Below are 22682 nucleotides of genomic sequence, written 5' to 3'. Positions count from 1 at the left end.
GGGTTGCGGGTTCGATCCCTGATTGGTATGCATGCAGGAGGTAGCCAATCGATGTTTCTCTCTCCCATCAAAGTTTCTCTCTCTCTAAAAAATCAATAGGCATATCCTCAGGTGATGATTAATATATATGTATACATATATACATTTTTTCCTTGAGTGATTATTTTCAACTTTTCTTTTTTAAAATTATTTTTAATATGTTTTTATTGATTTTTTTAGAGACAGAGAAAAGGAGAGAGAGACTGAGAGAGAAACATCAATCAGCTGCCTCCCACATGCCCTCTACTGGGGATCGAGCCTGCAACCAGGGCACATGCCCCGACCAGGAATCGAACCGGGACCTCTTAGTCCATGGACTACGCTCAATCCACTGAGCCACACCAGCTGGGCTATTTTCAGCTTTTCTTAAACTCTCTCTCTCCCTTGCTATAATTAAAATACTGGTCTTGCTTTTTCATTTAAATAAGACTGTAGAAGTTTCCCTTCTAATTTCAAATAAATTCTCAAGAATAAAATTAACAAGAATCACACAAGACTTCTTAGAGCTGAACAGAAAGTTTTTTAGTGGGAGCATTTTCTCAATCTGTTGAGATTTTCATTCCTGGCAACTGTCATCAGTTTGGCTCAAATAAACTCATAAAAAATTCTTATAGGTTTGGACATTTCTTATGTTGATATTTATTTGGAATAGTGTGGCAGGGTTCCAAGGAAGCCCACCCAGGACCACCTTGCAGACCCGGACCGTGCTTAGTACCAGCAGGAACCCATTGTGCCCCACTGACTCCTTGTTTTACATCTGGTGGACTTGGGTGAGTTTCTGTTGAAATTCTGGACTCCCTCTTTTAAGGGAAGAGGCCTGATTTTATTTGATCTGTTTTGTAAAATCCTTGAGGTGGAACTAAAGATTAAGGGTTGAGAGAACCAGGCTAAGAAAGGACAGGGAAAAAATGTGTGGCTGGTTTTTAACTTTGGCTTTTCAATTGGAATTGCTTTCTGAGTCTGAACAAAAACCTTACACTGGATAAATGTGAGCCTGAACTTGTTAAGCACCAAATTTAAGGAGCACTTCCTCCCTCCAGCCTGAATCAGATATTTTTAGGTGATTAAAAATTTCGCAGAGGTGTCAGGGGGCATCCCCTATGACATGCAGGAACCCCATAGGGAATTCCAACTCAACTTAAATTAATTAATTGACTTGTCCAGGCATGCACAACCAAGACACATTAAGAGAGCTGAATGTGCCCTGGCTGGTTTGACTCAGTAGTTAGAGCATCAGCCCTCAGACCAAAGGATCTTGGGTTCAATTCATGGTCAAGGGCATGTACCTGGGTCACAGGTTCAATCCCAGTCCTGGTCTGGTGGTATAGGAGGCAACCAATCAATGTGTCTCTCTCGCACTGATGTTTCTCTCTCTCTCTCTCTCTCTCTCCCTCCCTCCCTCCTTCCTTTCTACTCTATCTGGAAATATATCCTCAGGTGAGAATTAAATAATAATAATAATAATAGGCTTGAATGTGACTTTGGAGGTGACAGCTCCTTGGAGCTCAATCCATAAGCAGCACATTTCAACCTACCACGCACTATCCCTAGAAATTTGTTCAGACTCTGACGACATCCAAAGAAAACTAAAATTAACATGGAAAATTGTGCCTCCAAAGCCAAAAACTCCCAGCTCCAGCCCCATTACTACTCCTGCAGATAGATACACAATAAACAGGAAGCCTTTACTTGCAAGTACTTATAAAAATGGGAAGACTTAACTAGCAATGATATCAACTTAAAATTGCCAAAATGGAGGGGGTTTTTGCACCTAAATTAATTTTTTGGCAAAATTAGAAAATGCTGGCTCTAAAATTAAACTGAATGAATGTGAAGCCTATCTTAATTGGAAATTAGAAGCTTCTAGGAGGAGCACAGATAAATTCTCTTTTCTAAAAGAATAAGAACCTTTTGAGCCTGTCTCTAAACTAAGGAAGGCTTCTGAAGCTGCACGATGCCAACACCCCACTTTTCCCTCTTCTCCAGCTGCCCTGCTGCACCATTTACTTCGATGTCCAGACTTACTCTCCTTTCTTCTCCCTCTTCTTCTTCTCACCTCTTCCACCACAGGTCCCTGCTGACCTAGGGGACACTGAAAAACCAAACCAGAATAGACTAAGAAAAAAAACAAAAAAAAAAACCCCCAGAAATTCTGGCAGCTTCTTTTGGAGAAAGGCCAGTCTCATGCAGAGGGGAACAAGCAATTATACACATTCCTTGGACTAGAATAGAATTAAGGGATCTAGCTAAAGATTTTCCCTATTTTCTTTGGGACCCTGATGGGTTCACAAATGAATTTAACTGTTAGAACATGTGATCCTGGCTACTATGACCTATTCCAAGTACTATACCTAATGGTTTCTAGAGACAAAAGCAACAGAATTACTAAATAGGGTTTGCTTGGAAAGTCTTATAGAGGAATTTCTTTTTATTGTAGAAAGCCTGGTCACCTTAAGAAGGATTATAGGAAACTGAAATGGGATTTAGAAAGAAAAAATAGGCCTGGCTAGTGTGACTCGGTTGGGCGTCATCCCATGCACCAAAGGGCTGCCAGTTCCATTCCCAGTCAGAGCTCCTGCCCAGGTTTCAGTCTTGATCCCTGGTAGGGGGCATGCAGGAGGCAGCCGATTGATGTTCCATTCTCACACTGATGTTTCTCTCTCGCTCTTTCTCTCGTTCTCTCTCTCAAAAATCAATAAAAATATTTTTAAGAAGAGAGAAAGAAAAGAAACATAAGCAAGCATAGGGCTTCTCTGAGGACTATGAGAGGGTGTTTCTCCTTTTCCTTACTAATAGTTTAGGAGAAATTAAAATTACCATAAAAAGGCGAAATTACTAAGACCCTTGTAGATAATGGTGTTACTTTATAGACATGTTGTGTAAGCAAACACAAAAGATAGTTATGGGTTCACCTTTGTTTATAGTCCTCATTCTGTTGAATCTCCACTGAATTCTCATCACACAATACTTCTGTCAGTTGACTGGCTCTTACCTTCTTCACCTAATGTTACTTGAACTCAGCGTAAAAGCCTTAACCCAGCAACTCTGCTACTTTCTTTGCAGGACAGAGACAATCACAATTGCATTTTGCTTACTGACCACCTTCTTGTTCCTAGGTTTACAGGAAACTCCTATTGATAATGATGACTTAATTTGGTTACAGATGGATCTTTGAAAGATAAACAGGAATGTTACTGAGCTGGATATGCAATATTCCATGGAGGACATAATTGAAGGTTCCTATTTACCTGAAGATCTGCCCAACAAGCTGAATTAATTGTTCTAACTCAGGCTTGTCAAGTGGCCCAAGACCAAGTAGCCAATAGTTACACTAATAGTAGCTATACCCTTGGTGTAGTTCACAACTATAGAATGTTGTGGAAGCAGTAAGGCTTCTTATTTTTCTTGGGACAGCCCATAAAGAATGGAAAATACCTTGCAGAATTATTAGATGTCATACAAAAATTGAAACATTTGGCAAGTATCAAAATTCCAGGATATTCTAAAGCTGCTACCATAAAAGCAAAAGGAAATTATTTAGCTGATGCTGCAGTCAGACAGACAACATTAAACAGCCAAATCATCCAGTCCCAGGAATGCTCCTTGCTTCCTATTAAATCAATAAAAGACTCTCTTTTACAGTTCTAATGGACAGCTGCAGAAGAACAGAGGATATGGCGACAAAGAGAGGGAGTCTTTGTCCCAAACAGATATGGTCCCAATCAGAAACCAATCTAACCTTTAATATGCACATGAGCTAACAAATTGGGGTCCTTAAAAGATGATTTCATGAAGAAAACAATATTACTGCTACTGTAGCTCATAAAGTTTATAGCAGATATATTCTATCTGTCCAAAATATAACCCTGTAAAATCATTCTACAGGTCCCAAGGACATTTCCCACTTCCTTTAGATCCATTTGAGGTATAGTAATTGGATCTTATCCAAATGCCACCATCACAAGAATACAAATATGTGTTATTATTTATATGTTTTCTCACTTGGTTAGGTATTCCCTTGCAGGAGAACAATAGCCTTAATGGTAGATAAATTATTATTGGAAAAACTAATTCCTAATTGGGGAATTCCCTCTGAGTTAGTGACTAAGGGACTCATTTGTTGGGCAAATAATGCAACTCATTTGTAATATTTGACCTATTCTACAGTATTTTCATTGTGCGTGTCACCCCAGTCCTCTGGATTGGTGGAACACACAATCGGTACAATTTAAACTCAACTATCACTCCGGGAAACAAAGACTTCAAAGACGACTTACAACCAGATTTTTGTCCACTGGAAAACACATTAATTAAATACTCTCTCTAACATTGTTGGAAAGGACATTATCAGGTGCCTAACCACAAATAGACATTCACCCTGTCTGATACTTTCCTTCACCTACAGCAGAGATCCAAGACTTCTTAAGTATGAGAAGCTGCCGACATCAGAGATGGACAGCTTTTCCAAGACACTGACAAGGCCCATATACCTGCAAATGGATGTTGAACTTTCTTAGTTTAATTGTCTTTATCTGTCTGCTAATATTAATAATAATAATAATTATTATTATTAACTTCTTTGGGTTTTTCTGAAACCTTGTGTATATAGACCAACTATTAATAATTGCTGAAGGTGTATTATAATATTCATTTTATGGTATTACTTTTGAAATTTAGAAGAAATGCTACTGCAAAAGGAAGGAAAAGGATATGTATATTTTTAAGAAAAATTAAAAGGAAGTAGTTTATCCTAATAAGTTGGTTATTTCTGAATGAGTATAAAGACAAACTGGGTGAAAGCAGGGAGGAGGGGTCAAAGGGGGAAAGGAGGGGACATCTGTAATACTTTCAACAATAAAAAATTAATTAACTAATATTTAAAAAGAGAGAGACAAACTAAGAACAAGGGAAGTTGTAGAAATTTCTGGAAAAGAAATATTGAGAAAGGAATTTTATGTATAAATGCTAGAACCTACTTATGGGAATTTGCTTAACCCCCTAACCCAATGAGGACTGTTAACTATATTAATTCACATAGAAGCTGAAGGGGCTATAAAGATATGGCCCTCCATCAAACAAGTGTTTGCGAGGGTGTGGAGAAAAGGGGACTCTACTACACTGCTGGTGGGAATGCAGACTGGTGCAGCCACTATGGAAAACAATATGGTGTTACCTCAAAAAATGAATAATTGAAGTCCCATTTGACCCAATGATCCCACTTCTGGGAATATACCCTAAGAAGCCTGAAACACCAATCAGAAAGAATATATGTACCCCCATGTTCACAGCAGCACTATTTACAATAGCTAAGATCTAGAAACAGCCCAAATGTCCATCAGTAGACGAATGGATGAAAAAGCAGTGGTACATATACACAATGGAGTACTATGCAGCTGTAAGAAAGAAAGATCTCTTATCCTTTGAGACGACATGGAGGGACCTGGAAAGTATTATCCTAAGTGAAACAAGCCAAGCAGAAAAAGACAAATGCCACATGATCTCACTTATTTGTGGAATATAATGAACATAACAGTCTGAGGAATAGGGTAGACCCAGAAACATGGAAGTAGGGAACAGACTGACAACCCTCAGAAGAAGGGGTGGTAGGGGGAGGGAAGAGATAAACCACAGAACTTATATGCATGTACCCATAACCAATGGACATGGAAAACAAAGCTGGGGACGGGGTGGGGGGGATGGGGAGGAGGGTGTCAATGGGGTAAAAAAGGAGAAACATCTGTAACAATAACAACAACAAAAAAGATATGGCCCTCGCCCTGGCCGGTTTGGCTCAGCAGTTAGAGCATCGGCCTGCGGTCCGGAGAGACCCGGGTTCTGTTCCCGCTAAGGGCACGTACCTCGGTTGCAGTTTGTCCCTGGCCCTGGTTGGTTGTGCAGGTGGCAACCACTCGATGTGTCCCTTTCATATCGATGTTTCTCTCTCTCTCTGTTCCTCTCTCTCCCTCCCACACTCTACCTGAACAAAAAATGGAAAAATGTCCTTGGGTGAGGATGATAAAAAAAAAGAAAAAAAAAAAAAAGATATGGCCCTCTATAACTGCTGCTGAGGCACAGGAAATTGACTTATGAAACTCTTACTGTCCTCTTGGCATTATATATGGTCATTGTAATTTTCACCATTATGCTCTTACAGCCAAATAAACCTTAAAGTTATAGCTTCCAATTGCACTAGTGGGAATCAGATTAATAATGAATGACACTTGCATGCTTCCAGTGGGAAGTAGATGAGCATAGTAAGTGGGAATTCATCTCATAGTCAGATTATAAAAACTGAAAAGATATATGGTGTGCCCTCAAGTAGTATAAGAAAATGCTATACTAGATGCAAAGTACAGAGAATGAGACAGACAGCAAACCTTAATCATGACAGTTTATAGGTTAGAAATGATCCAGAGTGTATTTCTTAATGAAGGCCCATACAACCTGACTGCCTCCCATTTACCTGCTTTTCCCTTTTGAGAAAAATGTGGCCCTGACTTCCATCCAAGGTTAGAGTCTCTTGCCGCATACCCAAAGATCCATCTGACCCCTCGTTCAGAAAAACAAATGCTAACACTAAGACATCCTAGGAATGAGTCTTCCTAGCACTGTGGGATGACATTATCCAAACAAAAGGTTGGTCATCACTGCATCCTTTGGATTGATTTATGACCAAAAGGAGGAAGTGGGGACAAAAATGGGGCCATATACAAAACCTGACAAGCTCAGGGGAGGCCTGCATGCTGCCTTACACACTCAGACATAAAATAACCACAAAGGATGGTCTGAAATTAAAACTTTCTAATGAAAAGCAGTTCATGGCGGGTAGTCATGTCCTAGGCCAGTATTTTTCCCTAACAAACGTCAATCTTTAACTGAGCTTGTCTGTTGACTTTTTTTGCATCTAGGATAACATACATTTGGAATATCAAAGTAATTTCCTTTTTTCCAGACCCCTCAAAGTACCACCACCGCACTAGAGGAGACACCACAAATCCCCTCACTGTTATTATAATCATGTTAACTGTTAACCATTAACTATCCTATACCACCTATGTAAAAGAAGTTTGTGTCTATTTGTTTCACTTTTTATCTAATCTCAGAGGTTTCCCCACTTTGCTTTCTTCTGCCTCCCTAATCTATCACAAATGGATTTCACGTAACCCCCTTACGCCTCCTCCTTTGATTATAATGTAAAAAACAAGGTGCAAAACTGCCATTCTTTGGAGCACTTTCTCGACCTGCTGAGATTTTGCTTCCTGGCAATTGTCATTAGTTTGGTACAAATAAATTCATAAAAAAATGTTTTTTAAAAAAAGATTTTAAGTGTTCCAGAAATAAACTCTCAAACCACAGTACAGTGCCTATGTTAGGGAGTCCTACATACTATTAAAATCTTTAGAGAGTAAATTCTCCTTAGCTGCAAAGTTACCCAGATGACACAAGTAGAAGCAGAACCAGTTTGCAGAATAACTACCCAGGAAAAGTGAAAACTGATTTGCAATCTATCAATGGCCACTTGTGTTTTGAAAATGTCACTGGCATGATTAAGGGAGACCCAACCTAGAGCTCTGAAGTCTATAAATCACTATTCACAGTAAACCTTTATAATATTCTGGAGATTTAAGTATTAAATAGGCAGACTAAACAAGTCACACTTCAGAACTTCCGGTCAACATGGCGGCGTAGGGAAACGCAGTATCGCGTTCTCCCACAACCACATCCAAGTTACAACAAAACTACAGAACAACCATCATCCAAAACCGCCTGAAATCAAGCTGAATGGAAGTCCTACAACTACGGAATTTTAAAAAAAAGCAGCTATATCCAGACTGGTAGGAGGGGCGGCGGCGCGAGGGGTGGCGGCGGCAGCGTGGTGGCGCAACGGGCTGGTCCCACACCCAAGTGTGGCGGATAAAAATCAGGAGGCTCCCGTGGCTGGGAAGGTCCTTCCTGAGGACTGAGGGGTCCCCGTCCCACACCAGGTGCCCCGCTCAGGGTTCCAGTGCCAGGAAGAGAAGTCCCCATAACTTCTGGCTGGAAAAACCAGTAGGAACTGAGGCTCAGGGAGGCTGAGGCGGCTGAAGCCCCAGGCAGCTCCCTAAAGGGCCCGCGCACGGACTTATCGGACTCTCTCCCTCTAAGCTCGGAGGGGAGGCAGCTCGAGGGGCGCCAGAGACATACAGGGAAGAACTGAGCTGTTTGGCACTGGAGCGAGGGCTGGAGAGGGGGCTTCCTAAGAGGCCTTTGTTCCTTTGGTGAGCCCTTCCCGGGGGCGGCAGACAGAAGCCATATCTGGGACTCCAGCAACCTGGCTCACACTGGTAGCCCCGCCCTGCTGACTCCCTGAGGCCCCGCCCCACCCCACACAACTTTCAAGCCCACCCAAGCTGTGGCCAGTTGCTTAACCATAGGATTGGCCTGTCTTGGATCCTGCTTCAGGTTTTTCCTAAATTCTTTCAAACGAGCAGCATCTGGTCTCAGTGAGCCCCATACCTCTCATTAAGTAATACACTGAAACAAACACAGGGAGGCAGCCAAAATGAGGATACAAAGAAACAGGTCCCAAATGAAAGAACAGAACAAAACCCCAAGAAAAGAACTAAGCGAAATGGAGATAAGCAACCTAACAGATGCTGAGTTCAAAATACTGCTTTTAAGGATGCTCAATGAACTCAGTGAGGGTCTCAAGAGCATAAAAAAGGACCAGTCAGAAATGATCGCTGCACAGTTAGAAACGAAGGAGGCTTTAACTGAAATAAAGAATAATTTACATAGCTTCAATAATAGAGTACGTAAATCCAAGCAGCAAACCATCGATTTGGAATATAAGGAAGCAAAAAACGCCCAATCAGAACAGCAAAAAGAAAAAAGAATTCAAAAAAATGAGGATAGTGTAAGGAGCCTCTGGGACAACTTCAAGCATGCTAACATTCGCATCTTGGGGGTGCCGGAAGGAGAAGAGAGAGAACAAGAAATCGAAAACGTGTTTGAAACAATAATGGCAGAAAACTTTCCTAACTTGGTGAAGGAAACAGACATGCAAGTCCAGGAAGCACAGAGAGTCCCAAACAAGATGAACCCCAAGAGGCCCACATCAAGACACATTATCATCAAAATGCAAAAGGTTCAAGACAAAGAGAGAATCTTAAAAGCAGCAAGAGAAAGGCAGCTAGTTACCTACAAGGGAGTTCCCATTAGGCTATCAGCTGATTTCTCAAAAGAAACTTTGCAGGCCAGAAGGGAGTGGCAAGAAATATTCAGAGTGATGAAAACCAAGAACCTACAACCAAAATTACTCTATCCTGCAAAGCTGTCATTTAGAATTGATGGACATATAAAAACTTTCCCAGACAAGAAAAAGTTAAAGGAGTTCATCACTACCAAACTGTTATTATATGAAATGATGAAGGGTCTTTTTAAAGAAAAAGATAAAATGTATGAACAAACAAAATGGCAATGAATACATATCTATCAACAATGGAATCTACAAACAAAATGAACAGGAAGAACAGGAACATTCTCATAGATACAGAGAACATTTTGTTGGTTGCCAGTTGGGAAGGGGGTTGGGGGAATGGATGAAAAAGGTGAAGGGATTAAGAAGCACAAATTCATTGCTAGACTGACAAACCTCAAAGGGAAAGGGGTTGAGGGGGTGGGAAGAAATAAACCAAAGAACTTATATGCATAACCAATGGACACGGACAATAGTGTGGGAAAAGGTGGGAGGGGGGGCAGGAGTGGGGAGGAGGGGGTCAATGGGGGAAAAATGTGGAACATCTGTAATAAATTTTACATCCAACAATAAAGATGTGGAACAAAAAAACAAGAAAAAAAAAAAAAAAACAAGTCACACTTCATTTTACAGAGTGGTTGTACTAGAAGCTCTTGGTTATAGACTCTTGGAACTTTTCTCCTCCTCTCCTCAAAATGTGAGGTGACTATTAAGAGTAAAGCCTTGGGGGAACTTCTGAATCCATCCAAGATGGAGTAACAATGACCATATTTACCTTCCCATCTAAACCAATGACAACGACAAAAGAAAATCAGACTAAATATATAAAACAACAGTTTTCAAGATACTAGGCATCAGGTAGTGAAGGAGACTGAGTCCTCAGAGATGGGAAATGTACCAGGTGTACCTCGGCTTATTACTTTCAGAGAACTTACAGGCCATGGCATAGGAGAGCCCGTAGGAGAGCCCGTAGGAGAGCCCAGCAGATTCCCTGAGTTGAGGAGACAGAACTGCGATTCCAGGACAGCAAGACAGCTAGAGTTAACAAGACAGAAAACAGAAGACAACATAACAATACAGAAAATCCCAGAGATCTGCAGAGGGTCCTCTTTGAGATTCAACAGCACTGGTCAATGTATGCATGTGAGGAAACTACCCAAGGTCTACTTGGATGCTGCCAAAAAAAAATACAAGAAAGTTCCAAAAGGATCAAACTATTTTAAAATAATTTAACTGCATCTCAAATTAAAATTCCAGCATATTTATAGGAATACAAAAATATTCAGCACCGAACAAGAGAAAATTCACAGTATCTGCCATTCAATAAAATATTATAGGCATGCAAAGAAGCAGAAAAATATAACTCTTAAAGAGGAAAAAAAATATCACTGTAACTAACCCACAACTGACCTAGATGTTAGAATTACAAAACAAGGACATTAAAACAGTTATAACAGTGACATACTAAAAAATTAAGCAGAGACAAAGAAGGTGTAAGAATATTCTAAACCCAACTACTAGAGATGAAAACAACATTCTCTAAGATGAAAAATACACTGGATGGAATTAACATAAGAGTAGACATTGTAGAAGAAAAAATCAGGGAACTTCAGTACACACAATAGAAACTTCAAAATGAACTATATAGAGAAAAAAAAGTTTTAAAGAGAATCACGAGCTATGGGACAAATTCAATACACTTGTAATTGAAGTCTCTAAAGGAGAGGGTAAAGGTAGGGTTGGGAAATGAGATCGGAAAAGACACTTATAAATATGACTGACTTTTTCCAAAATTTGAATATTATAAACCTACAAATCTGACAAGCTCAATGAACCCAACCACCTGGAACAAGAAGAAAACTCCACCAACACATTTCATAATGAAATTACTAAAAAACAGTCATAAAGCAAAAATCTTAATAGCAGCCAGAGGAAAAATGACACGCTATGTATACAGGAACAAAGGCAAGATGACAGCAGATTTCTTGTCAGAAATAATGCAAGAAAAAAAGACAGTGGAGCAACATGTTTGAAGTACAGAACAAACAAGTTTTTAATCTGGAATTCTACATCCAGCAAAATCAAAAATATAGGGCAACCCACTTGGGTCCCCTTCCCTCTGCGGGGAGTCTATCTTTCAAATAAAACTTTCCTTTCACTTGAAAAAAAAAAAGAAACCAAAAATATATAAAAAGGATACCACATCATGACCAAGTGTGGTTTATCCAACGCAAGGTTGGTTTACACATTAAAAAATTAATCAATATATGCACAGCCAGTGTGGCTCAGTGGACTGAGCATGCTCCCATGGACTGAGTGGTCCCAGTTGGATTCTCGGTCAGGGCACATGCCTGGGTTTCAGGCTCAATCCCCAGTAGGAGGGCGTGCAGGAGGCAGCCAACCGATGTTTCTCCCTCTTCCTCTTCCTCCCCTTCCTCTCCCTCGCTTCCTTCCACTCTGTCTAATTTAAAAAAAGAAAAAAACATTACGCTAAATGAAGGAAGTCAGACATGAGAGGTCACATCCTGAATGAATCCATTTATATGAAATATTCAAAATAGGTAAACCCATAAAAACAGAAAACAGACTGGTAGTTGCCAGGGGCTGGGGAGATGAGGAAATGGGGATTAACTTCTTAATGGATATGGGATTTAACTGGGGGGTGGTGAAAAATTTTGAAATTAGACAGCAATGGTTGCACAACATTGTAAATATACTAAATGCCATTTGAATTATTCACTTTAAACTGGTTAATTTTGTTACGTAAATGTCACCTTTTTAAAATTGTTGACACTATTACAGATGTCCCCCATTTCTCCCCACCTTTATCCACCTTCACCCAACCCGACCCCCCCCTCCCTCTGGCCATCATCACACTCTTGTCTGTGTTCTTGGGCTATGCATATATATTCTTTTTTTTTTTTTAATCCTCACCTGAGAGTTCTATTTATCTTCAGATACAGTGAAGAAGGGTGGGAGAGAAAGAAATATTGACATGAGAGGGACACACTGACTGGTTGCCTCCTGTACAACCCCGACCAGGGCCAGGGGAAAAAACCACAACCAAGTTACGCACCCTTGGCTGGAATCAAACCCGTGAATCATTGGTCCACAGGCCGATGCTCTACCGCTGAGCCAAACTGGCCAGGGTGCATATACATTCTTTAGCTAATCTCTTCAACTTCTTTCATCCCATCACTCCCATCCCCACCCCAGCCTGGCCTCTATCAGTCTGTTCCATGTGTCCATCCATACCTCTGGTTCTATTTTGTTTGTCATTTTGTTCATTAGATTCCACACATTAGTGAGCTCATATGGTATTTGTTTTTCTCTGTCTTACTTATTTCACTTGGCATTATAATCTCCAGGTCCATCCATGCTGTCACAAAAGGTAAGAGTTCCCTCTTGCCCTGGATGGTTTGGCTCAACAGTAAAAGTGTTGACCCTCAGACCAAAGAGTCTCAGGTTCGATTCCCAGTCAAGGGCATGTACCTCAGTTGCAGGTTTGATTCCTGGCCCCTGTCAGGGTCGTGCAGGAGGCAACCAATCTATGTGTCTCTCTCACATCAATATTTTTCTTTCTCTCTCCCTCCTACTCTATCTAAAAAAAAAAAAAAAAATCAATGGAAAAACATCCTCAGGCATGGATTTGAAAAAAAAGGAGGGCGGGTTCCTTCTTTTTTACAGATGCATAGTATTCCATTGTGTAAAAGTACCAAAGTTTTTTTATCTACTCATCTACTGATGGGCACTTGGGCTGTTTCCAGTTCTTGGATATTGAAAATAATGCTGCTATGAACATAGGGGTGCATATATTCTTTCTGATTGGTGTTTCGGGATTCTTAGGATAAATTCCCAGAAGTGGGATCACTGGGTCAAAAGGCAGTTTCATTTTTCAGTGGCTGCACCAGTCTGCATTTCCACCAACAGTGCACAAGGACTCCCTTTTCTCCACATCTTTGCCTGCATTTGTTTTTTGATTTATTCATGGTAGCCATTCTGACAGGTATAAAGTGATATCTCATTGTGGTTTTAATTTATTTTAAAAGCCTTAATATCCCACTGATGACTGATAAGATCTAATCAGCCTAGCTTCCTAGATCCTCCAAATTCTGACCATCATATAACCCTACTTCACCTTCATGTACCTCAGAGCCTCCTTTCTCTATATATGTAAGTCCTGTTTGTCTTTCAAGGCATTATTCAAAATACAAGCTCCTTCAAGAATTTTTTCCCATTCTTTTTGTAGGAAATACTCTCTTTCCTCTATGCTCCTGTGAACATTTTATCTGAACCTCTTACTTTCTATCTCAGAGCTGTTTATTTATATGTCCTCTATTAGCCAGTAATTGTCAGCAAGATCCATATGTGTGATTCATCTTATTATTTCCAAGATCCTTAGAAAATCCTTACACAGATCAGACTCCTAACTATTTTTTGAAGGAAAAAGGTTAAAAATAAATGCATTTCTGGGGAATGTGAAGGTGCTGCTATGGATTCCAGCAGGGTCGGAGTAAATGCTGGTGGCTTGTCAAACAAAGCTCCTGAAATTCCAGACAATGCAGATTATGGGGTGTCTACTACTGTGCCTCCGACAAGAATGCTTTCTAGAGGAACTTGGTCCTCATTGTGGAACTTTTCACAGTGGGGGTTTGGCAGGCCAGGAATTTGAATGACATTAACCTAATGGCACCTCAGCCAGGGGTGTAGCCAAATAGACACAAAGAACATATGCTGTACTTGAACCTTCCAAAAACAGAACTTCAATCTGTAACCATCACAAGACTTGCCCAATGGCAGCTTAAGTCTGATTCAGATAGGCACTTTCCCTTCCCTGCCTGATTTCCTTTTCTTGGCTGAGTGCACACAGAACTCCATTCTCTGGTCAGCAGTCGGACTTCAGCTAAAGTGCTATCCTCTGTTTGGTCAAGTTCTGTATATAGTTCCTAAGTTTCTTGGGGGTGATTTTTGCTCTTGTCTTGAGAAATAACTTAATGTCATTTTAACAATTATTTGAAATAGAGACTGTGAGCCTCTGCGCACGCACACCCACATACACCCACACACACACACACACATACAGGCATTTCTCCATATGAATCCTCTTGGCTTTATTACAAAATTGGAGATGTGTTTTTCTGGGAATATATTTGATTCTAGCATGTCAAAAACCCTTTGAAAATCACATGTAGTTAACACTATCATTTCCTGATGAAATAGTTATAAAATACTCTGAACACTAATATAAAATGATAAGTGTATAAGGATAAGGATAGAACTATTTCTATCCTTAATAACAAGTGCTAATTTCTTAACAGTATGAGTTATCGTATTAATAGCTAACAGTTACATAACACTTTAAGCACTTTATATATACATGCTGATCCTCACAATAAGCTCATAAACTATATACAATTATCGAGGAGATGAAAATGGCGGCAGAGTGAATGGAAGCTACACAGACGTTCTCCCAGGACCAAACTAGAATTACAACTGAAATAAAGATAAATCATCCGGGAAAAACAATAGAAAAGCAGCTGGAGTGGACCATATGACCAAGGACACTGAATCGAGCCTGGTAGGTCTGTGGAGGCAGGAAAGGGCAGGCTGGAAGCCCATGGACAGCAGTGGTTTTAGCTGTCAGCAGCTCCCTTGAAGTTAAAATCCTAAGCCAGCTCCACAGCACTGAGGGCTGGGACAGAGCACTAAATTAGCTATAGCCACTCACCTTGGGCTCCAGCAGAGGGAAGGTGGACTGGACTGGAACTGTCGGGGGACACTTGGGATTTGGAGGGCACTCAGAGTTTTTGCTGAGTTGTGGCCACACAGGGCAGTGGCCATCATGCTCCTTTACAGAGCTCTGGAAAAAAGCAGCAGCCCCTCTCTTGGAGATTTAACCCCACCCAACTGGGTCAAAGAAATGCAAATTGAGGCTCATTAACAACCAGCATCTGCCCCACCCTCTGGAAATCCTCTTACAGTGAACACCTGTGGGAGTTTTTCATTCAGTTGAGGGCTACAACCCAAGTCTCATCAAGTAACTGAGACTAATAGCCTCCAGGCAAAAAGCTAGAGGATAACTGATCCTTTCCTGGGCTTGCAAATCTACCCAGGAAAGTAAGACTTGACAGTGGTGTTTAACGTGGGTCCTCCCACACTCATCCAAACAGTAGAGGGAACCACAAACAGCAGAACAGCAACATCCACAGGGAAAATTTGGCAGGCTCCAAAACCTACTGAGATAAACAAAATGGTGAAACAAAGAAACAAATCCCAAATGAAAAAACAAGAGAACTCCACTGAAGATGAGATCAATGAAATGTAGTTAAGAAAATTATCAGATGTAGAGTTCAGAACCATGATCTTGAGGAAGCTCAACAGCATGAGTACAGTAAGGACCTCAACACCATAAGAAAAGATACAGAAACATTGAAAACCAACTAAGTGAAATGAAGAATGACATTGCAGAAATAAAGAACACATTGAAAGGAATAACCAGCAGAGCAGACGAAGCTGAGGACTGGATATGTGATTTAGAAGACAGGGGAGAAAAAAATCAACCAATCAGAAAACAAAAAGAAAAAAACAATTAAAAACAAGAAAGACAGCTTAAGAGAACTGTGGGACAACTGGAATGTAAGAACATTTGCATCATAGGAGTCTCTGAAGATGAAAAAAATAGCAAGGGTTAGAGAATATATTTGAAGAATTAGTGACAGAAAACTTCCCTAACTTGGTGAAGGAAGAAGGCATTCAAGTTCAAGAAGCACAGAAAGCCCCAAGTAATAAGAACCCGAACAGGCCCACACCAAGCCACGTAGTAATTAAAATGCCAAAAATTAAAGACAAAGAGAGAATCCTAAAGGCAGCAAGAGATAAGCAACAGGTTACCTACAAAGGAACCCTCATAAAGTTATCATCTAATTTCTCAACAGAAACACCACAGGCCAGAAGGGAATGGCATGAAGTAAACAAGGTCATGAAAAACAAGGATCTGAATCCAAGACTACTCTATCCAGCAAGGTTATCATTCAAAATAGACTGTCAAAAAAAGGCTAAGGGAACATATTAGCACCGAACTAGCACTGTAAGAAATGTTAAAAGGACTGCTGTAATTAGTAGAAGGAATAGGAAGAAAAATATAACCACACTAAACAAAAATGGCAATAAATAAGTACATATCAATAATCACCTTTAATGTAAATGGATTGAATGCTCCAATAAAAAGACACAGTGTAACTGATTGGATAAGAAAGCATGACTCATCTATATGTTGTTTACAAGAGACCCACCTGACAACAAAAGACTCACAAAGGTTGAGAGTAAAGGGATGGGAAAAAAATCTTCCACACAAATGGAAAAGAAAAAAAGCTGGGGTAGCAATACTCATATCTGATAAAATAGATTTCAAAATGAAGGCCTTAACTAGAGACAAAGAAGGCCACTACATAATATTGAAGGAATCTATCCAACAGGAAGATATAAGCTTGGTAAACATATGCACCCAACACAGGAACACTAAAATATATTAAAAACTTCTGGAGGACTTCAAAGGAAAAATCGACAGCAATACAATCATAGCAGGATATTTCAAAAACCCACTGACTTCATTGCATAGATCATCTAGACAAACAATTAACAAGGAAACAGAGAACTAGATCAAATGGATTTAATAAATATATACAGAGAATTACACCCTAAAACTGCAGAACTCACATTCTTCTCAAGCGTACATGGGACATTCTCAAAGATAGATCACATGTTAAGGCACAAACTAAGTCTCTACAAGTTCAAGAAGACTGTAATCATATCAAGCGTATTCTCCGATCACAATGCCATGAAACTAGAAATTAATTGCAACAAGAACATGCAAAGACATTCGAACACATGGAGGCTAAATAGCATGTTATTAAACAATGAAGGGTTACCAACGAGATCAAGAAAGAAATTAAAAATGTCCTGGAAACCAATGAAAATGAACACACAACAACACAAAATCAATAGGATGCTGTGAAAGCAGTTCTTAGAGGGAAGTTCATAGCACTACAGGCCTACGTCAAGAAACAAGAAAAATTCCTAATTGACTATCTAACCTCACAACTTAAAGAACTAGAAAGCAAACAGAAAGAAAACCCCAGAGCAAATAGAAGGAAGGAAATAGTAAAGATCAGAGTGAAAATAAATGACATAGAGACCAAAAAATACAATTCAAAGAATCAATGAAACACAGAGCTGGTTTTTCGAAAAGATAAACAAGATTGATGGACCCTTAGCTAGATTCACCAAGAAACAAAGAGAGAATCCAAATACACAAAATCAAAAATGAAACAAGAGAAATAACAACTGACACTACAGAAAAACAAAGGATTGTTAACAAATACTATGAACAACTATATGCCAACAAATTGGACAATCTAGGTGAAATGGACAAATTTCTAGAAGCACACAGTCTCCCAAAACTGAACCTGGGAGAGATAGAAAACTTGAACAGACCAATAGCAACTAAGAAAATTAAAGATGTAATAAAAAATCTCTCAACAAACAAAAGCCCAAGACCAGACAACTTCATAGGGAAGTTTCCCTGAACATTCAAAGAAGAACTAACACCCATTCTCCTCAAACTATTCCAAAAAATTCAAGAAGAAGGGAGACTTCCAAACTTGTTTTATGAGGCCAACATAATTCTAATTCCAAAACCAGAAAAAGACACTACAAAGAAAGAAAACTACAGGCCAATATCTCTGATGAACATGGACGCTAAAATTCTGAACAAAATACTAGCAAATTGGATCCAGCAATACATTAAAAAAATTATTCCCCATGACCAAGTGGGATTTACCCCAGGAATGCAAAGCTGGCACAATATTCACAAATCAATAAATGTGATACACCACATAAACAAAATGAAAAATAAATACCATATGATCATATCAATAGATGCTGAAAAAGCATTCAACAACATCCAGCACCCATTTCTGATAAAAACTCTCAGCAATGTGGGAATAGATCATATCTCGACATAATAAAGGCCATATATGAAAGACCTACAGCCAACATCATACTCAATGGGCAAAAACTTTCCCTTAAGAACAGGGACAAGACAAGGATGCCCACTTTCACCACTCTTATTTAACATATTACTGGAAGTCTTAGCCACAGCAATCAGACATGAAGAAAAAATAAAAGGGATCCAAATTGAAAAGGAGAAAGTGAAACTGTCATTATTTGCAGATGACATGATATTATACATAGAAAACCCTAAAGACTCCATCAAAAATCTACTAGGCTTACTAAATTAATTTGGCAAAGTAGCAGGATACAAAATTAACGTCAAGAAATCAATGTCAATCTTATACACCAATGATGAACTCACAGAATGAGAAACTAAAAAAAACAATCCCATTTACCATGGCGGCAAAAAAATTAAGATACCTAGAAATAAACTTAACAAAAAAGTAAAGGACCTATTTGCAGCAAACTACAGGACATTAAAAAAAGAAATAGAGGAAGATATAAAAAAGTGGAAGCATGCCCTGGCCAGTTTGGCTCAGTGGTTCGAGTGTCAGCCCACAGACCAGAGAGGCCCGGGTTCAGTTCCTGCTAAAAGCATGTACCTCGGTTGCAGTTTGTCCCCAGCCTTCCTTAGGGTCGTATGGGTGGCAACCACTCAATGTGTCTCTCTCACGTTGATGTTTCTCTCTCTCTCTTCCTGCCTCTCTCCCTCCTACTCTATCTCAAGATAAAAATGCAAAAATGTCCTCGGGTGAGGATTAAAAAAAAAAAAAAGTGGAAGAACATACCTTGTTCATGGATTGTAAGAATTAACATCATTAAAATGTCCATATTACCCAAAGCAATCTATAGATTCAATGCAATCCCTATCAAAATACCAACAATATATTTCACAGAACTAGAACAAATACTTCAAAAATTTATATGGAACCAAAAAAGACTCTGAATAGCCACAGCAATCTTGAAAAAGAAGGACAAAGTAGGTGGAATACCGGCTATCAGGTTATACTACAAAGCCACTGTAATCAAAACAGCCTGGTACTGGCACAAGAACAGGCAGATAGATCAATGGAATAGAACAGAGAACCCAGAAATTGACCCAAACATTATGCTCAATTAATATTCAACAAAGGTGGCAAAAGCATACAATGGAGTAAAGACACCCTCTTTAATAAATGGTTTTGGGAAAATTGGACAGCTATGTGCAAAAAAAAAAAAAAAAAAAAAAATGAAACTAGACCATCAACTTAAACCATACACAAGAATAAACTCAAAATGGATAAAAGACCTAAATGTGACTTGTGAATTCATAAAAATTCTAGAGGAAAATGTAGGCAACAAAATCTCAGACATCATACGCAGCAGAATTTTCACTGATACATCACCTAAGGCAACAGAAACAAAGGAGAAAAAGAACACGTGGGAATACATCAAACTAAAAAGCTTTTGCACAGCAAAGGATACAATCATCAAAATGAAAAGGGAACCCACTGTATGGGAGAGCATAACTGCCAATGATACATCAGATAAGGGGTTGATTTCCAAAATATATAGAGTGCTCATACAATTCAACAAAAGGAAGACAAAGAACCCAATTAAAAAATGGGCAGAGGAACTAAATAGACACCTTTCCAAATAGGACATGCAAATGGCCAAGAGATAATATGAAGAAATGCTCAACATCACTAATCATCAGAGAGGTGCAAACTAAAACAACTATGAATTATCACTTCACACCTGTCAGAATGGCTGCCATTAACAAATCATCAAACAACAAGTGCTGGCAAAAGTGTGGAGACAAGGGGACCCTAGTACACTGCTGGTGGGAATGCAGACTGGTGCAGCCACTACAGAAAACAATATGGTGTTTCCTCAAAAAATTAAAAATGGAACTGCCATTTGACCCAGTGATCCCACTTCTAGGAATCTATCCTAAGAAGCCTGAAACACCAATCAGAAAGAATATATATATCCCTATGTTCATAGCAGCACTATTTACAATCGCCAAGATCTGGAAACAGCCCAAGTGTCCATCAATAGATGAGTGGATAAAAAAGCTGTGGTACCTATATACAATGGAACACTATGCAGCTCTAAGAAAGAATGATCTCTTATCCTTTGAGACAACATGGAGGGACCTCAAGAGTATTATGCTAAGTGAAATAAGCCAATCAGAGAAAGACAAACATCATATGATCTGACTTATTTGTGGAATATAATGAACAAGGTGGGCTAATCAACAAAATAGACCGAGAGACATAGAATGGAGTATGGTTCAGACTACAGACCTCAGAGTAGGGGGGTGGGGGTGAGGGGATGGATGAGATGAACCAAAGAATTTATATGCATGTATACATAACCAATGGACACAGACAACAATGTTAGGGGGGTGAGGGGGGGTTGGGGAGGGAGGGTCTAGGGGGGGAAAAAGGAGAAACATCTGTAACAAAAGTAAATTAATAAAAACCGAATAAAAAACCTATATACAATTATTAACCCATTTTACAGGTGAAGAAATTTGCTCAATGTCACTGAGTTAGTAACTGGTTAAATTGAGATTAGAACCTAGGAACTTTGGGATTAGAGTCCATTGTCTTACCACTATACTACATAATCTCTCTAAACAGTTTAATTCTGCTAACAAAGTGGATTTGAAAGGTCAATGAGTTTCCAAGACAACATTTTTAAATATTTTTGAGCAGGTTAATATGAAACATCAACTGTTTTTTCAGACTTTGTGCCTGGAATTTTAAGATGGCTGATAACTTTTAGAAATAAACTTGATTTCACTGTACTGAAGAAATGATATTAAGTAATGAAGTTGAAGTAGGAATACAACATAATGCACAAAAGTATAATAATAAGGGAACTCGAAGGGAGACTTGACTTTTGGTAGTAAACACACAATACAGTATACAGATGGTGTATTATAGAATTGTACACCTGAAACCTATATAATTTTATTAACCAATGTCACCCCGATAAATTCAATAAAAATTATATAGTGTGTAATAAGCATTCAGTGAACGTAAATGATAGAATGTGGATTGGAATCAAGGTAGCTTCAAGTGGCTAGAACTAAATCAAATTTTTAAAATAAATTAATAAACTGTCAGATAAAAAAACAAGGTAACTGTAATAAACACAATAAAAATTTAAATACAGTAATGTGACTGTACACTTACTGAAATATAAAGGAGCCTGAAAACTTCATAAAGATATCTGGCCTGGCCAGTATGGCTCAGTGGTTGAATGTCGACTCATGCAAGGAGAGATCACTGGTTAGAGTCCCAGTCAGGGCACATGGCCAGGTTGCAGGCTAGATCCCCAGTGGCGGAGATGGTGCAGGAGGCAGCCAATCAATGTTTCTCTCTCATTGATGTTTCCATCTATCTCTCCCTCTCCCTCTCCATGCTTTTCTCTTTAAAAATCAATAAAAAACATTTTTAAAAGACCTGAAAATATAATTTTAATGTGATTTTCTGTATCTCAAATTCTAATATAATTCCTTTTTTTTTTAATCCTCACCTGAGGATATGCTTATTGATTTTAGAGAGAGAGAGAGAGGAACATCGATGTAAGAGAGAGCACTGATCAGTTGTCTCCCACCAGCACCCCAAATAGGTATTGAATCCGAAACCTAGATATGTGCCCCCATGGGGAATTGAATCAGAAATCTTTCAGTATACAGTACAATGCTCAAACCAACCAAGCCACACTGGCTAGGGCCCAATATAATTCTTATATAAAGCAGTATTTATATATCTTTTGCTTAAATGCATGTTGGTTTACATAAATACTAGTGTTACAGTGAAGGAACCTAACTCTGTAACAATCAGTAACCTATGACATAATTACACTCAAGCCTTACATAGCAGTGGGCCAGAGAAAATAAATTTGATAAACAACAATTAGAGGTTGTTCATCTTAGAGAGGAAATAAAACCTTTGACTTGGACATCCCACTGAATTCTTTTCTCAACTCTCAAAGTCAGTCTTTTCTATTAATATCGTATGTGGAAAATCATCTTATTAACGATGTGCTGAATACTTTTATTTGACACTGGAATTTGGAATAGGTCTTTGGGTTTAAATTTGTCTGAAATGATTTATACGATATGGTCAGTAACTTTTAATACATGATTAATTACCCACATTTCTCTTAGAATGCTGCTTAATTCAATTCCATTAATGGAGACAGAGAGTACAAGGATATTTTATGCATTTTTTTTTTTTTGTATACTAAGGAGGGAAATTCTTTTCTACAGTATTTTCATAATTCAACAGACTATGTCATAAATAGGTGAAGTTTTTTGTTGTTGTTCTTTTCCAGTTTGGGTCCCAGAGCTCAGCACTACAAGCTTCATTCATATAAATTTATTTTCTAAGATTTT

General features: G+C 39.0%; 1 protein-coding gene and 1 pseudogene across 2 annotated transcripts in view; one reads left to right on the top strand and one right to left on the bottom strand.

The window, feature by feature from the left end:
• LOC118631372 (serine/threonine-protein kinase Sgk3) overlaps positions 1-22682 on the bottom strand; it is a 127791-nt gene that overhangs the window by 70578 nt on the left and 34531 nt on the right. The gene's annotated exons all lie outside the window — the stretch shown is intronic.
• LOC118631375 lies at positions 13770-13987 on the top strand (annotated as a pseudogene).

Source organism: Molossus molossus, unplaced genomic scaffold (genome assembly GCF_014108415.1).
Source record: "Molossus molossus isolate mMolMol1 unplaced genomic scaffold, mMolMol1.p scaffold_m16_p_16, whole genome shotgun sequence".
In the NCBI taxonomy this organism is placed as follows: Eukaryota; Metazoa; Chordata; class Mammalia; order Chiroptera; family Molossidae; genus Molossus; species Molossus molossus.
Note: the sequence above shows the minus strand (reverse complement) of the source record. Positions and strands in the feature narration are given on the sequence as shown.